The sequence below is a fragment of the Polypterus senegalus genome, chromosome 6 (genome assembly GCF_016835505.1).
Source record: "Polypterus senegalus isolate Bchr_013 chromosome 6, ASM1683550v1, whole genome shotgun sequence".
Taxonomy (NCBI): Eukaryota; Metazoa; Chordata; class Cladistia; order Polypteriformes; family Polypteridae; genus Polypterus; species Polypterus senegalus.
Window position 1 is genome coordinate 57,069,922 of NC_053159.1, and position 16,694 is coordinate 57,086,615.

General features: G+C 42.5%; 1 protein-coding gene across 8 annotated transcripts in view; it reads left to right on the forward strand.

The window, feature by feature from the left end:
- The window catches only part of LOC120531052 (protein kinase C zeta type), a 677,641-nt gene that overhangs the window by 21,055 nt on the left and 639,892 nt on the right, over positions 1-16,694 (forward strand). Inside the window, exon 1 of one of the 8 annotated variants that reach the window (XM_039756041.1) lies at positions 3,102-3,122. The exons of the other annotated variants lie outside the window; for them this stretch is intronic. The gene's annotated coding sequence lies outside the window, so the exon portion shown is untranslated. Of the gene's footprint in view, positions 1-3,101; positions 3,123-16,694 lie in introns of those variants that run through there. 8 annotated transcript variants of the gene reach the window in all.

Sequence of the window (16,694 nt, forward strand, 5' to 3'; positions counted from 1 at the left end):
ATGCCTTTTTTCCTCTATAGTATATACAGTATACTGTATAATTTTGAATCCTTTCGTATCAAGTACAACAGATGGCTCAACCAACCTCGCCATCACCTTATTTTTTTGATGTGGATGTTCTAAAAGGTACATCTGGCTGGTTACAGGCTCCGGCAACACAGTTATATCAAGATTAGTGCATGGGACTGATCAGAGTGGAGTTTGTTCAAACATTTGGAACATTTACCTCCCCTCCTGATGAATAATCAGACACAGTGTCTTCATTAAATCTTTGACATTCGTCAGTAGCTCTGTGGTCAGACACAGGTTCTAGGGAAATGACATTCCCTGCGTCTGACCCAACAAAAAAACAAAATGGAGGGCTAAATGGGACATACTTATGGCACACATTGAGGACAAAATGTATGCAATGACCATCCTTTACCTGAAATGAAGTTACCACTGCATCCTGCCACTGGTTCTGAGGAGGAGCTTCCCCCTGGAATGCCCTCAGAAACCGGGTGATGGGTATTTTGCTGGAGAGCCAACTCTTCTGCAGGGGTTAGGTCTAGACTGTGTGGACCTCCACCTGTTTTTTGCTTGTCTGCCTTCTTATTAGCTTTCAAATGATTTTTCTATTATGATTCTTTATGTCAACAATTAAATAGTTTTATATACCAATATTTACCAGTTTGAAGTATATTCTTGTACTTTAACCTGTTCCCATGTTCTCCTTGTGCTCACGTTTTGATCTGGAATTATGACATATTAAATAATAATGTGACACATAGGAAATGAAACACTGCATTCAGGAAATACAATGCACACTACTTGCGCGTTTAATTTTTTCGGCCACTTTTTGCCAGCCATCTTTTGCAGTGTTATCCCTTGTACATATTAACTCTTAAAATTATTCATATCCTTCAAGTAACGGGTCCTGCTCCACTTGTGTGAAAGAATGCACCCGTCGTTTCGTCATTTTGTTGCAGCCTAGCAGACTTGCTGATCATGTTTTCTAGACTCGAGAGATAGAGATATATAGATATATATATATATATATATATATATATATATATATATATGGGCTTTTCAATTGGCGCAGGCGTGCGCAATCATCTTGGATGATTAGATCCAGTTAGACTAATCTACTACACCGCTGCGTTTGGAAAAACCAACCTATCCCGGATTAGTTTCACTGGCATTAACTTATCCAAGATGAGGCACCTGATCTTGGATGATTTAAGCATCATACAGAAAATACCCCCCCAGGTCTAAGAGATCAAGCACGGATATGTTGCTGTGTCTACATTAACCCAAAGTCCCTTACTACTTTAACCAGTGCATTTTCTGTACTATGATTCATTGTAAAATATGCCTGAAACTTCTCGAGGATTGAATATTTGTTCTTTTGTGGTTTTTTTTTTTTTTTTAAATGGAATTTTAGTTAAGGGTAGGTTTGAAATGGGTCTAAAGTTGTTAAACAGAAAAGTTTGATTTTTCCTTAAGCAGGGTTTTGATTACTACAGCCTTTAGTTACAGGGGTCTACCCCAGACTGTCTAATGTTGGTGTACTTGGCATTCTTCACTCATCAGTGAGCATGTCACAGACTTCTTTGGAAAAAGCTTTTTGGGACTGTTAACACTAGAATTACCAGAGCCTAGGAAAAAACTCGTAATTCCATCCCACCTTAAATCGCTTCTTAAATCCCTTCACACCTTTCCGCCAGTGTCCTTTGTCCTCTAAATGTGCTGTGATGAAGAGAAGCTAGGAGCAGCTGGCTATTCCATCCCCCCCACCAATTTAGAACGTGCACAAACTTCTCTCAGCTCATGCCTTGATTATCTGGGAGTGAAGTGGAGTTTTGGAGTGGAAATAATAGATCGTTATTTGGAACACACGCATTTCATGTCTGTTCCGTTTCTACAGTAATCTGTGTAAACACATTGTTAAAACAAACGTTTTTTATATTCTAGTAGTAGATGACAAAATGTAGACAAACTATATAATGTATGAAGCCTGAAGTCCAAATATCAAAGAAACCATTTTCATAAGAGGTACAAATATAACACAATAATTACACTTTTATTTAAAAATATAACTGCAGAAACAAAAAGCCGCCTTAACATGCGACATTGACACCTGACACCCGTTTATTGTAACTGCCTCTGTGGTGCAATAGAATCAGTTCCCGCCTGGGAATCAAAAGGTTGCGAGTTCGATCCTGCACCACTCCGTTTTGAGAAGTAAACTGCTCTTAGTCTTGCTATTTTAGAATAAAAGCATACATTTGATTTCAGTCTGTAACAGCCAGTGCAATTTATGATCCTTGTAAAGGTTAGCTTTTTTTTTTAAATTCACTTTTTATTCTCTCAGTCGCGTTCAGAATCAATCCATACAACCCCATCTGACACGGCTGTTTTCACTAAAGACGCGCTATAGCTCTGCAGTGTACTACGATGCATACTCTCTTTATCCCAGCACATTTAGAGGACAAAGGACACTGGTGGAGAGGTGTGTAGGGATTCAAGAAACAATTTAAGGTGGGACGGAATTACGAGTTTTTTCGTAGGCTCTGGTAATTCTAGTGTTCAGGACATAAGTGGAGTATTTTATTTGAGAAATTAATACAGTTAACATTGGAGGGATCCATCCTTTTTATATCTGTCGTTTTGCTGGAGATATTCTGTTGAATGAGTGGAGTTTAGAAGATGAAAATTGGTGTGGGTATTGGCACTGATGTCCTAATTCGATATCTATTAACTTTAATTAGCATGCACTGATATATTAAGTGCTAGCTTTTTAGCATTTACTTAACCATGCAAAGAGAACATTTATATAATGTGAAAAATTTCAGTAACACTATTTGAAGGTGTCTACATAGTATCTTAACATGCATTAACATGGAATGACATTTTAAGAATTGATACTTACTAGTAATGAATAGTCCACATCAGTATTTCCAAGATGTGGAACAAACACTTTTTTTTTTTTCTTTATTTTTTTAATTAGGGAGGGAGATGAGACGTGATCTTCTCGGAAGACACTGACGTCATGATGCAAGACAGCAGCTGATCCGGCCAACTCTTTAGCATGCGCTCAGCAACCGCCTTCACAACGCTAGCAGCATTGTATGTCCCGCGAGGTACATTTAATCATGCCAGGGCCACAAATAAAGGCCAAAGTAGAACATTGTAAAGAATTAAACGTTGGCACGGTACACATGCACAGCAAGTCTTCTTGGAAGACACTTTGATGTCCTGCAAGACTACTTGCATGACACGCCCTACTTCCAATTTCTCAGAGACACTTCAATGTCCCACAAGACAACGAAGTGAGATAAAGGGACAGCTGCTGTACAGGCTTTTAAATGATTGTCGTCCAGCACAGCATGCAGATAGCACAGCATGGCACTAGCAGCTGGTTGGGGGTAACTCTGTCACTACAGCTTTATTGCTGGCAAATTATCAAGAAGAAATAATAAATGAAAATAACAATCTCTTGTACATCCAGATAACCAAAAAAGGGGTTGTCAGAGCCCCCTAGTTTATTTTACAAAAAAAAAATTACAAAGCACTTATTTGGAAGTCGCTGTAATTTTGGATTTGGGGGGTGAGAGGGCTTCTTGTTTGTAATACAATTGATTGGCATCATTTATTTCCTAGATATAAGTAATTTATTAGGAAAAATTTATTCCTGTATTAGACATTTTTAAACTAATCTTGAGTTAGAAACCTAATCTTCCCACTTGTAGAATTTTAGAAAGTCGAAACTAGATAAGTTTAAACCTAGATTAACGCAATAGTTACACAAGTGACTGTCTCCAATGTGTCATCACACTTCCTCCTCAAACCAAAAAAGGAGGCATTTTAAAATGAGGGTTTAGTACTGTGGCTTGTCGATGGTGTGCTAGATGAACAAAAGACAAACCTACCCCATGAGTAATCCACTAATATGGTCTGTGTGGTACAGCTTCTAGAGCTGCTTTGTGTAGAAGCTGACTTATCACAGGCTCCTCTGAAAATTTGAACAATTGCTCACTTGTTTGGATGGACAAGGCACATTGCAAACATTTTCCACCCTAGCAGTATAGCTGCTATAGCCAGGTGCAAAAACTGAAGCAATGTTTATTGCTGTTGCCAACATAAACTTGTTGCTGATGTCCCACAAAGAGAGGATGCATTGGAAGTACTACAAATGTTTTTGGAACAACTGTCTGTGTGTATATGTGTGTGTATATATATATATATATATATTTTATAGGGAGGGAGGTTTCTCCTGTTGTCACTGGCATGCAGCGCACTTGTCTGCACAGGTGCCCAGTCATTTTTAATGCAGTGGCAGGTTTTTTGTAATGTAAAAATTGGCTGGCCTAGATGTCCAGCTGTTGCAAGTTAGGGCTATTCTCTCCAGTCACCAGAGAGATGTGGTGATGCTCTGCTTAAGAACTACATAAAGCGTAACTACAATGACGTAACTCATTTGCTTTCTTTTGGTATAGTACACAATGGTTCCAAAACCTGCATCATTTGTTGAAGCCCATGTATGACAGATTAAGCTTTGAGTTGAACATTGTTTCCAGTGTGGTGTTTTGGATGTTGATTGAGAATGTTTGTTTCTGGGTGAAGTCTAGATAACCAATATCTCAAATTTGTTACTGCAATAATTTTGATTTGTACAGATTACATATAGCTGTGCTTTACCAATGCACTGTTTGATTCTGCAGGAAGTCCACACAACTGATTGAAGTGTTGAAAATACTATGTCAATTTTCCTATTGCAGTAAAGATTTAATCTTGCTGATTACTCTAGTATTTTTAGTAAAGGCACATAAGGTCTTTGAAGAGCACAGCTGTGTCAGTGTTGGGATAGCTTGAAATGTAAGTTCATTTATATTTGTCCAGATTTTTTTAAACTATGCTAGTGCACATGTAAAGCTGAACCCACTACAGGATTATTTTATACTGACATCGGTTTAAAACTTTGAGGTCAAGAAAGGCAAATTACCTTTGAAATATTGGAGAGGCCCCAAGCAGTGAACTGATTCAGATACAGTCCATCACTGTGGAAAAGCGTCTCTCCCAGAAGAGATCTGCTGCCAATGAAGCTATTCAAATGTTTAGGGTCAGGAGTTGATTTAAGGTTTCATCTAATCTCTTCAGCATGAAAGTGGACCAGACACAATGATTCTTGCAGCTTGGGTCCTTTTACTTTATGGTTTGAATCTGGGTTGCAAAGTCCTCGTTTAGGAGTTCTGACTGTCTAACGAATGCTGTTACCAATTTAGATTACAGCTGTCCCAATTGTACTGCCTTTTTTTTTTTTTTTTGCTTCTCCTGGGGCCTCTTGCATAATGGTGTGCGTAGAATACACACTAAAACCTGGCATAAGGACAAAATCAGAAATGTGCATACACAAATCCAGATGCATAAATCTGTGTGAGCGCCAACTTCCACTTTCTTCCACTCCATAACTCTTGGTCAGCGTGAAAGTAATGCACGTGCTGGCTGCCCCCTCCCAAACTCCTCCCAGAATTATGCCTCTTTGAATATTCAAATCATTATAAATAGCCCTTAATCTTTGCATTCTGTGAAAAGGCAATGACAAAAGCATGTGGAGAAAATGGAAGAATTTCAGAGAATACCAAGTGGAGGCAAGGAAAAATGTACTATTTGTTTTTAACTGTGGTATAAACGACAAAAGGAAGTTGATTGAGTGACATTGTGAACTTACGCTTTAGAGTTTCTCCGACACTAAGTCGCACAGTGCCCGAAATAATAAAGTCGGATATCAAAGTCGCCGTGAAAAGTTGTACCCCCTGTCCGAGTGTTGTATGAAAGCTTATTAGTGTACAGAGAAAAAAAAAAAAAAATGGGGACACAGTGATAAAAAAGCTTAATGTCAACTTTAATCTCTATTTCCACTTTAATAACAAAAACTACTGATTAAAGTAGAACAAACGTCCTCTTTTTAAATCGTTTAATCTACTGGTTTCAGAAATTACCATCTTAAAGTAGCACGTTCAATATTTTGTATGTCGTATGTGCTCTGTGTGTGAATCACTAAGCGCTTCTTAAACGGGCTTTCTATTCCTCTGACAGGACCCAGAATACATTACATTTGTGATATTGCAGCTCTCTGAATAATTAAAATACTGAGATGTATACAGGTACTTTAGCATTTTCATGATGAAAGGAGTTAAAGCATGTTAAACATGGGAGCATGGTGGTGCAGTGATAGTGATGAGCTGGCACACTGTTCAGAGACTGTCTCGCGCAAGATGCTTGTCGTGTGTGACCGTCTATTTTATTGTAGCACTAGCAGAATACCCGCGCTTCGCGGTGGAGAAGTAGTGTGTTAAAGAAGTTATGAAAAAGAAAAGGGAACATTTTAATAATAACGTAACATGATTGTCAATATACAGTAATTGTTTTGTGAATGTTATTGAGTGTTACTGTCATCAAGGATTTGATTATCATTTGTTTCAATCAGGTCGTATTTGTACAATGTGTTGTGTTCGTTATTTTCCGTTTTTGTCAATCGTTGTAAAGATAAGAGGTTTCATTCATCGATTCTTTTCTTACTGCATCAATAAACGGCTCGTCTTCCTCGATCTGAGATGTGACACACTGCATGCACAGGGTTTTTTTTTTTTAAAAAAAAAAAAACAGTCTTCCTTTAGCGGGACATTCACTTTTTCCACCGTGTGCTTTGTTTCTGCAGTAGCTGCACTTATGAATATGCTTGTATGTATCAGACACTTCATATTTTTTTTGCTGCCTTCTCAATTGTGTAATTCGGTTTTTGTTCAGCACTCTTTGGAACAGTTGCTTTTTGTCTGTGCACTGCGTCAGTTCATGTGAGCCGCTTGGTGTTCTTGCATCGAAGGTTCCCAGCTGTGCTGGTGCCATCTCGTGTGATGTCCACGGCTGTATGTAATGTCAGCTAAGACCCGGCACTTAAGTTTCTCTTGCAGTTTTGCTGAGTTAGTGCCAAAAACCACCCTGACCATCTCCTCTTCCTCTGCATAAGCACAGTCCTTCACCCGTGAATATTTAGCGTCGGTGTTTCTATTGTTTTGCCGCTGACGGGACGGCCTTATATGGGCAGGCACTAAATTACAAACACCAGCGGCAGCCTGTCTATGAACTTAATTTAAACTTGAGGTTTACACCGTGCTTTTTCCGAAGTAGCAGCACTCATGAATATGGTTGTATATGTCAGTCGCTCGCTGCTTATTGTTTCGCTGTCTTTTCAATTATATAATGCATGTTTTCTTCAGCGCTTTTTTAAGCTCTTCCTGATTTTCTACATACTGCGTGGATAGTCAGTTCACATGATTACGTGGGAGGCGTGTGATGTCGCACGAAACTCCTCCGTTTATTACATTATACAGAAAATATTTTGCTGCATTTCATCTTAAAAATATTGTCCTTTGTAAATACGTGCTTTATAAAGTGGCACAGGTTGTGCAATATTAAAACTATTGCAAGTTTACTGTAATTGTACAAACAGTTCTACAAGGAACACTTGATGGACTGATTGAGTGCATTTATAGTTCTTGGGATGAAACAGTTTCTGAACCGTGCTGTCCCTACAGGAAAGGCTCTGAAACTTTTGCTGTTTTGCTGAGGCAGTGTGTGCTTGATGCTGTATACAGATTAATTCTCTTTCCGATCAGATTGCATACTCTGTTACAGTGGGATAAATAGTTTGAGTGGTGCATTGAGAAGAACAACGATAAAGCAGCTATGGTGTTTTTGGAGTAGTTTGGCAATTCCGTGGACCATTATATCGTTAAAGCTTAATTACAATCATATCCATCCATCCTCTTCCACTTATCCAAGGTCGGGTCGTGGGGGTAGCAGCTTAAGTAGAGAAGCCCAGACTTCCCTCTCCCCGGCCACTTCTTCCAGCTCTTCCGGGAGAATCCCAAAGGCGTTCCCAGGCCAGCCGGGAGACATAGTCCCTCCAGCGTGTTCTGGGTCTTCCCCGGGGCCTCCTCCCGGTTGGACGTGCCCGGAACACCTCACCAGTGAGGCGTCCAGGAGGCATCCTGATCAGATGCCCGAGCCACCTCATCTGACTCCTCTCGATGTGTAGGAGCAGCGGCTCTACTCTGAGCCCCTCCTGGATGACTGGGCTTCTCACCCTATCTTTAAGGGAAAGCCCAGACACCCTGCGGAGGAAACTCATTTCAGCGCTTGTATTAGCGATCTCGTTCTTTCGGTCACTACACATAGCTCATGACCATAGGTGAGGGTAGGAAGCGTAGATCGACTGGTAAATTGAGAGCTTTGCCTTACGGCTCAGCTCCTTTTTCACCACGACAGACCGATGCAGAGCCGCATCACTGCGGATGCCGCACCGATCCGCCTGTCAATCTCACGATCCATTCTTCCCTCACTCGTGAACAAGACCCGAGATACTTGAACTCCTCCACTTGGGGCAGGATCTCTCCCCCAACCCTGAGAGGGCACTCCACCCTTTTCCGGCTGAGGACCATGGTCTCGGATTTGGAGGTGCTGATTCTCATCCCAGCTGCTTCACACTCAGCTGCGAACCGATCCAGAGAGCTGAAGATCACGGCCTGATGAAGCAAACGGGACAACATCATCTGCAAAAAGCAGTGAACCAATCCTGAGTCCACCAAACCGGACCCCTTCAACACCCTGTGTGCACCTAGAAATTCTGTCCATAAAAGTTATGAACAGAATCGGTGACAAAGGGCAGCCCTGGCGGAGTCCAACTCTCACTGGAAACGGGCTCGACTTACTGCGGCAATGCGGACCAAGCTCTGACACTGGTTGTACAGGGACCGAACAGCTCTTATCAGGGGGTCCGGTACCCCATACTCCCGGAGCACCCCCCACAGGATTCCCCGAAGGACACGGTCGAACGCCTTTTCCAAGTCCACAAAACACATGTAGACTGGTTGGGCAAACTCCCATGCACCCTCCAGGATCCTGCTAAGGGTGAAGAGCTGGTCCACTGTTCCGCGACCAGGACGAAAACCACACTGTTCCTCCTGAATCCGAGGTTCGACTATCCGACGGACCCTCCTCTCCAGAACCCCCGAATAGACTTTTCCAGGGAGGCTGAGGAGTGTGATCCCTCTATAGTTGGAACACACCCTCCGGTCCCCCTTTTTAAAGAGGGGGACCACCACCCCGGTCTGCCAATCCAGAGGCACTGTCCCGATGTCCATGCGATGTTGCAGAGACGTGTCAACCAAGACAGTCCTACAACATACAGAGCCTTAAGGAACGCTGAGCGTATCTCGTCCACCCCCGGGGCCCTGCCACCAAGGAGTTTTTTGACCACCTCGGTGATTTCAGTCCCAGAGATGGGAGAACCCACCTCAGAGTCCCCAGGCTCTGCTTCCTCGTGGAAGGCATGTTAGTGGGATTGAGGAGGTCTTGAAGTACTCCCCACACCGACCCACAGCGCCCCGAAGTGAGGTCAGCAGCACACCATCCCCACCATATACAGCGTTGACACTGCACTGCTTCCCCTTCCTGAGATGCGGACGGTGGACCAGAATCTCCTCGAAGCCGTCCGAAAGTCGTTCTCCATGGCCTCTCCAAACTCCTCCCATGCCCGAGTTTTGCCTCAGCAACAACGAAGCCGCATTCCGCTTGGCCTGCCGGTACCTATCAGCTGCCTCCAGAGACCCACAGGACAAAAAGGTCCTATAGGACCACCGGTGTCCACCAACGGGTTTGGGGATTGCCGCCGCGACAGGCACCGACCACCTTACGGCCACGGCTCCGGTCAGCCGCCTCAACAATAGAGGCACGGAACATGGCCCATTCGGACTCAATGTCCCCCACCTCCCTCGGGACGTGGTTGAAGTTCTGCCGGAGGTGGGAGTTGAAGCTACTTCTGACAGGGGACTCTGCCAGCAGACCCTCACAACACGTTTGGGCCTACCAGGTCTGACCGGCATCTTCCCCCACCATCGAAGCCAACTCACCACCAGGTGGTGATCAGTTGACAGCTCCGCCCCTCTCTTCACCCGAGTGTCCAAGACATATGGCCGCAAGTCCGACGACACAACCACAAAGTCGATCATTGAACTGAGGCCTAGGGTGTCCTGGTGCCAAGTGCACATATGAACACCCTTATGCTTGAACATGGTGTTCTGTGCCCGCCACGGATTGTCCATAAAGAAGTCAACAACAAAACACCGCTCGGGTTCAGATCGGGGGGGCCATTCCTCCCAATCACGCCCTTCCAGGTCTCACTGTCATTGCCCGTGAGCATTGAAGTCTCCCAGCAAAGCGAGGGAATCCCAGAAGGTATGCCCTCTAGCACCCCCTCCAGAGACTCCAAAAAGGGTGGATACTCCAAACTGCTGTTCGGCGCATACGCACAAACAGTCGGGTAAGGCGGAGGGAGGCCACCCTCTCGTCCACCGGGGTAAACCTCAACACACAGGCTCCAAATCGGGGGGGCAATAAGTATGCCCACACCTGCTCGGCGTCTCTCACTGGGAGCAACTCCAGAGTGGTAGAGAGTCCAGCCCCTCTCAAGGAGATTGGTTCCAGAGTCCAAGCTGTGCGTCGAGGTGAGTCCGACTATATCTAGCCGGAACCTCTCAACCTCACGCACTAGCTCGGGCTCCTTCCCCTTCAGAGAGGTGACATTCCACGTCCCAAGAGCCAGTTTCTGTAGCCGAGGATCAGACCGCCAAGGTCCCTGCCTCCGTTCTCCACCCAACTCGCACTGCACCCGACCTCCTTGGCCCCTCCCATCGGTGGTTAGCCCATGGGAAGGAGGACCCACGTTACCTCTTCGGGCTGTGCCCGGCCGAGCCCCGTGGGTGCAGGCCCGGCCACCAGGCCTGGCTCCAGAGGGGGGCCCCGGTGACCCGCGTCCAGGCAAGGGAAAACGTCGTCCACAGTTTTTATTCTTCATTGGAGGTTTGGAACCATTCTTTGTCTCATCCCTCACCTAGGACCAGTTTGCCTTGGGTGGCCCTACCAGGGGCATAAAGCCCCGGACAACATAGCTTCTAGGATCATTGGGACACGCAAACCCCTCCACCACGATAAGGTGACGGCTCAAGGAGGGGATTACAATCATATGTCTTTAAACTAATAAACAATATGCGCTTAATTTCAGTGTATATGATAAAGCTGTCGGGGATGTGGATCTAAAAAAGGAAAACCACACTGGAACAAAATCACTGCTTTGACGTTGGTTGCCGCCAGTTTGCAAAACCGAGCGGAGAACTTGCGTACGCCAAGCATTTAGCTGGTGTGAATGTGTGTGGCTTTACGCCAAGTTTAGGTTTTATACATCGCGATGTGAGTGTGGAAACAGGCTTATGCAACATTTGTGTATAGACACCATTTATACATGAGGCCCCTGGACAGCGGGCTCTTTGCAAAACTTTAACTCCTGTACAAGGAAAACCAAGATCTACAGGTTTTATGAATACATAACTGCAAGTTTTGGTGGTGCACAACTTTGTCAACCAATAATAACCACATGGTTTGTGGACAAGAACGGATTATAGAATATACCGCATACAACTTTTGAAACCAAAAAAGCTACAGCTTATTCCATTGGCTATTGCGGTAAGTGGACATGCTTGTCAGTGCCATGTTAAAAAGGACTTTACAATATTGCTGTGTATTTGGCATAGTATGCCTCTAAGCATAGTGGAACCATTAATCCTAGAAATGTCTATTGCATTTATGTTTGGAAGCCTAAGGAATGTCTCAGGACTTTGGATACATTTTACTTTGTTTCACTGTTACTGGCAGAAAAGCCTTCATTGTGGTGTGACAAGAAAATCCTTTTTTGACAAAGGAATACTGTACTCTGAATCTCCAAACTCGGTTTCAAGAGGGGTGTGTTTTTTTTTTTTTTTTTTCCCCCCCTTCAATCGGCATTCCACACAAATGCACAGAATACAGAGAAAACAGTTTGCATAGTGGTGGTGTCCAAGTTATGAGTGGGGTGTGGTTTTTTTTTTCCAAATCGGTAGTACTCTGGAAATGCTAAGGGTTTATTTGATTTAATAAAAAAAGTGCCCCAAAGTACAATAGAATTTTCAAGGAAAAGGGCCCAGATTGTTTTTGAAAGCTAACTGACTTTTTATGCATTGAATGCCAGACTATAATTGAAAGTTTTTATAGTATTTCTATTTTACTGGTTGATCCTCGATTTAAAAAGACTGATGAAAAGAATTTTTTGGGAAGTTGGATACAACTTAATTTAGTGTTACTCTTTACTACACGATGCTCAGATAATTATAGAGCACTTGATGCTCAGCTTCAAGACGTTAAGCAAGCATTCACAACATGTATTGAAATCGAAAAAAATGGCTTCTGTTGCTGAAGAAAAAGCAACGGCTACTAAATCTGAATGCAAAGTGGTTGGAGACAGACTAGCTCTGCCGAAAGATGGATATAAAAGAAATATCCAATTTTAACGTCTCCCTGAAAACAAAGCCCAAACCTGTGAAATTCATTACTGAATTCTTTCAGATAATATACGTGGATCGAACACCTCAATCTAGAAGGTTTGTGTTTCAATGAAATTTTTTTTTCCCCCTCCACCTTCAACAGCTGGTAGATGCACCACATTTTACAGCATTAAACAGTGTTTATGCTAAGCCGAAACCTGATACAGCCTCTTCTATCCTGATAAAACTGAGTGAATATTCAAAGGAAGTTTTAATTCTTCAAATGAAGCAGAAAATTTACCATTTAGAGCCTTTTTGCAACGTGCAAACAAGGCCATTTTCATTTTAGGTATACATTATGACAATATTTGAACTTTTTTTTTTTTTAATTCAATAAAAGATGAAGAAAACCAAAAAAAAATGCTGATCCCTACACTTCTTGAAACACGGCTGATTTCCATCGTGTCCTGGCAAGGCAAAGAAGACTTCCGTGCAATTTGGCCTATTTGCAGTGAGACTGTCAGTTATACTTTTATTACATTAAAGTAGCAGGAAATAAAATGTATAATTATCTATCACACACACATGCATGGCAACTCAAAATGAGAGAGCAGATTTCAAACAAACTGCCTCCATGGGTACTGTAACTTTGTATTCCCTGGGTTTGTTCTTTTCAAGACTGTTTAAGATCATATTCTAGCATTTGGACTGTACTCCTGCTACATTGTTGCGTCGGGCGGGTGGAGGCCTTGTGGTCTGGATGTGCTCTCTAGGTATGGCAGAGGATGGGACTTCATGAAGTGTGATCTAGCCTCACTTGGGGAGGCATAGTGTTGGTTTTGGGGAGGAGAGAGCAGGCTATCTCTGATCCATCCTTTTAATCCCTGCATTTGAAAGTGCCAGCACACTATTAGCTTACACTATTATAACTTCTGGCAATAGTGTACCCCCGTAATGATGTGGTTCAGGGTTCGCGGATTTTTCCTTCGCGCCTAACTAATAATTGTTAGTGGAAACCACAATTTTTTTTTTTTGTATGGCAACACTGTAGAGAACAGGAAGCAACCGTAGAGGAAAATACGGCTTGGGATGGTGAAAGTAGCCAATCCGAGAGTGTACTCTACTAGGATTTAAAACTGGAGGTCCCTGCAGTGGCTCTTATTTGTCTTCTGCTGAGGGTGCAGAGTCTGTTGGGGGTCAAAGGATGTCCGCGCAGCTTTTAACAAAGGGGCCGGTGACCAACAGAAGGTTTTTGTAATTTGTTTCAAGTTCCTGTCCCTCTGCCTGCCTTCTGTTGGGTTAGCTGTACTTATTCATTTTGTCCTGGATCGTTTCGTGGTTGGGATCTGTATTGTCTGCCGTTTGCCTGTGTACATGAGGACTGTAAGTGGATTCATGGCTTTTCTATGAAGAAAGGAGCGATCTGGAACCTGTCCACACACCTTCACCATTTCAAGAACTACCGGTAGGACTATTTTCATCATTACATTTCATCCATTGCCGTTTTTCATGGACTTTACTGTGTGTGTTTTGTTGGTACTTTGTTGTATTTCATGTATAATCGCCGTAAAGGGAACCGGGGTGTTATCGTTGCTGTCATTTGTTTTCATTATGTTTTTTATTTGCTGTTTGATTACCGGTTTGCTTTGTTTTTTGCCTCTGTTTGTGAGTGCGTGTGGGTCAGGTCAAGGCCTGATGCGTCCCTGGAATCTCCAATATAGATATAGATAGATAGAGATCTATCTACATTCATTGAACGCCACAAATGGCTATTGTTGGTTCACAGTGCAATTTACCAGCACGCCAGAGCTGATCAGTCAGTGCTGTACATTTGCTGAGACTGCAGCCTCACTATCTCTGGGATTGTGCCGCTGCACTAGACTAGCCTACCAGCGTCAGCATTTAACTGTGTGCTTGCGTGAGGCCAGTTCAAGCGCAGTTGGCTCCGTGATTTACTGAACTTCATCAATGGCGTCAGTTGCACCTTGTACATATTATTCCAGTAGTTTTTTAAAATAGGTTTTACAGTTCATTGGCAGTGTGTAAAATGATCAGTGTTGCAGTAATTGTGATGCTCTTTGCATGGGGGAGAAGTGTCCAATTTCCCCTTTTGGTGTTGTGTGTTTTTTTTTTTTTTCTTCTTTGAATTGTGAAGTTTTACTTAAGTACAGCATAAAGTATTTGGCATCCAGGGATGCATTAACCCCCCCAAGTATGTGGCAGTTTAAGGGTTAAAGCCCCAAGATGCCGTTGAAACGCCATGCACCTTCTAAGGCTTCTGGCAGTGAAAATGTGCTTTCATGAATTACAGTACATATATTGGCAACATCTGTATTTTACATTCTAGCACTGTGGGTGACATGTTGGATTAGTACTGTACAGTGGGGGGGGGGTGGTTTGGGTAATAAGCTTAAGGTTGAAATGAAATTTAGTGTGTTGGGGGTATATTTAGGGTTTAAACTATATAAAAATGTTTTTTTTTTTTTTTTAAAACCACATCCACAATTTGCAGGTGCTCTAGGAATGTAACCCCAGTGAATTTGAGGGTGTAATGTACTTGAAATAAGGTTAAAGCATCATATGTAATATGCAACCTTAAGATAAAAAAATAAAAGATCAGAAGCAATGCCTCTATGACCAAACAGTAAAGTTTGTGAGCTTGGTTGTCAAAGGTCTTGATCACGAACTAAAGAAGAAGAAAGTATTCTCACTGAACATCCCAAGTTGTTTTGTCGTGTAGTGGGTGCGGCAACACATTGTACCAGTGCATGCTTTCCGACTGGGGGTTAAACAGCCACTCAAATTTTATTAATCATCATGATGGCTTTATGTTTGAGTTAATAGCCCTTGCTGTATTATGGTTTGAAAAAGCTATTTTAGTAATCTGGAATTTGAAGAGATGCAGCAGACTTCAAAGTTTGACAACCACTTATAATCCAATCTAAATAGCTGTCCACTGTGCATAGGGCTGTGTCCAATAAGATGTCAACAGGGGCACCGATTGGCTGCAGAATTGGACAATTTTTCCCTGTCCTTGGCACAAACAGCTTTTTTTCCCTAGTCTTTCATCTGTCTGTATTTTTAGTTATGCACTTTACAAAGGTTATTGTAAACGCATTGATAATGTGGTAACCGTGCAAGTTAGATCTGACCTCTTCAGAAACTGATAGTTTAAGTATTGGACGTTTTAAATGTATAAACACCAAGGTAAGGAGGGGGAAGCACAACTGTCAAAGGGATAATTATTGCTTTCAGGCACATTTAAGGATCCTGTACTATTAGGGCTCATTGATACTTCACGCTCAGAATGCGTACGCGTCCGCATTATGGCTGCCACGCGTTCCCAACGTTCATTTCACGCGTCCTCTGAGCAGGTCCTCAGAAATTAACGCGACGCGTGCGCGTGTTGCAGTACCAGCAAAGAGTCAGGCGGCACAGTGTGCTAAAAGTCAGAACGTGACGTCAGAGTCTCTGTTTACTATCTACATGTGACAGCAAGCCTCTATGGAGATCCTATGGGGATCGATGTGCGCATTTTGCTGTTTGACGAATGGTTCAAATACAACGCTATACATTATGTAGCCGATGTGAAGTTGAAAAAAAAAGACGGCACAAAAGATGGTATGTGAGACTTTTAAAATGTATCGTGTCATTTATATATGTCTTTTTTATGTTTTAATTTTTGCAACTTAACAACAACATAATGTATAGCGTTGTATTTGAGCCACTGAGAAAAAAATAAAGGACACGGTGAAAACGTGTATTTTGTGATTAAAGTGGAAATTCCGGCTTTAATCTCGAAATGTCCACTTTAACCTTGTAGTTTACTTTATCATTAAAGCAGACGGTCGTAAATGTCATTCCAGTTTTTAATCGCTACAAGCTTCTTGGACCTGACAGCAGGTAAAGTAAAACAATAAAAAATAGATGGCACAAAAGATGGTATGTGAGACTTTTAAAATCTATCGTGTCATTACGATCGGGAATATGTGACGCTTGAATATAAAAGCACCACGAATGCATCTGTATGTCGGCATTTTGCTTCAGCAGCGGAAAGCAGCAATAGATCGCCAAACAGAACAAATTAAATGTATGATATTCCAACTCTCTGCACATTAAGAATCTTTATATTTATACTTGATACACATTTTAATGAATTTCATCATGAAAGTGATATGTTACATTTTACATATAATTTCGTTTAATGAATACTGTTGTTAAATACACACATGGGGGAATAATTACACACATGGGGGTGTCATGGTGGCGGAGCGATAGCGCTGCTGTCTCGCAGGGAGT